We start from the raw sequence: 1,189 nt of genomic DNA on the forward strand, positions 1-1,189 counted from the left end.
TTATAAAGTTAGATATCTTTAATAAGCCAAAGGAAAGTTCCGCGTTCTCCTTTAATAATAGATACTCGGCGAACGTCTTCTATAGTATTATGCCAGATACTAAAGCCACAGGAGTATTTATAGTAGGAGAACCCCAAGTTCGAGCTCTTTAGTAGCTTAATAGCTCTGTTTAAATTAACCAATTAACGGCAGGCTAATATACAATTCGCTTTGGCAAGGGTACTATAATCTCTCTCGGCACAATTAAGGTCCAAACCCCGTTAGGATATATCACTTTCCATATTATTCCCGCGAACACCCCGTTTCTATTCTACATCTAAGATATAGATAAATTAGGCATTAAACTCAATAACCTTAAGAATATACTCGTTTAGGAAGATAATTGGGTGCCCGTTATACGCAAATGGGGTCACCCTTAGTTGCTCCTTTAATAGCCAGAAAGGAGCGTTGCTTAAAGCCACTTAACTAAGTTAGAGCTACGTTAACTACACCATTGTTTTGGCCATCTATCCGTTTACTAACTGCTTAGGGTCTTTTAGCGAGTAGGTTATAAGGCCAAGGTTAAGGCGATTAAGCATCTTATAAAGTACTATTATCACTACTAAATAAACCAGAAGTCCCCTAGCCGATTTAAGTTTACCCTTAAAGACAACTACGACTTTAACTTCTGTATTATTATTGATATTATATATCTTAGCGGCAAGCCAGTACTCTAAGTTATTGACTTCTTAACCTCCTTCTAAGCCGCACGTTTCCTAAAGGATATATTAGCTAGAAACGCATAGGATACTCTTTAATTATGCTAGATTAATGTCTACCTAGGACCCCCTAATTAAGTTATTTATAATGTAGGAAGGAACTTCTTATCTATAGAGTTTTGGTAATAAGCAAAGGCAATAGCAATTAAGGTTAAGGAAGTCCCTATTAAGGCACATAATAGCGTTAAAAAAGTAGAATAATATTATATGCTATTACGCCAAGCGTATAAGATTATTTCTTTAGAACTAGAGGACGCTAGCGAAGAGCTTATCTTATAGATGGCTATTAAGGCTGTTAACGATTCCGCTGGCCTAGATAGGCTCATACCTATATTGCTAGTCTTTAGCGCCTATCCTCAAATAACTAATAATTCTCTACTATCTCCATCCGTTACGCAACGAGCTAAGGCTATCTATAAGGCAATAAAGAA

This window comes from Cenococcum geophilum, assembly GCF_001692895.1.
Source record: "Cenococcum geophilum 1.58 unplaced genomic scaffold K441scaffold_11, whole genome shotgun sequence".
NCBI lineage: Eukaryota > Fungi > Ascomycota > Dothideomycetes > Gloniales > Gloniaceae > Cenococcum > Cenococcum geophilum.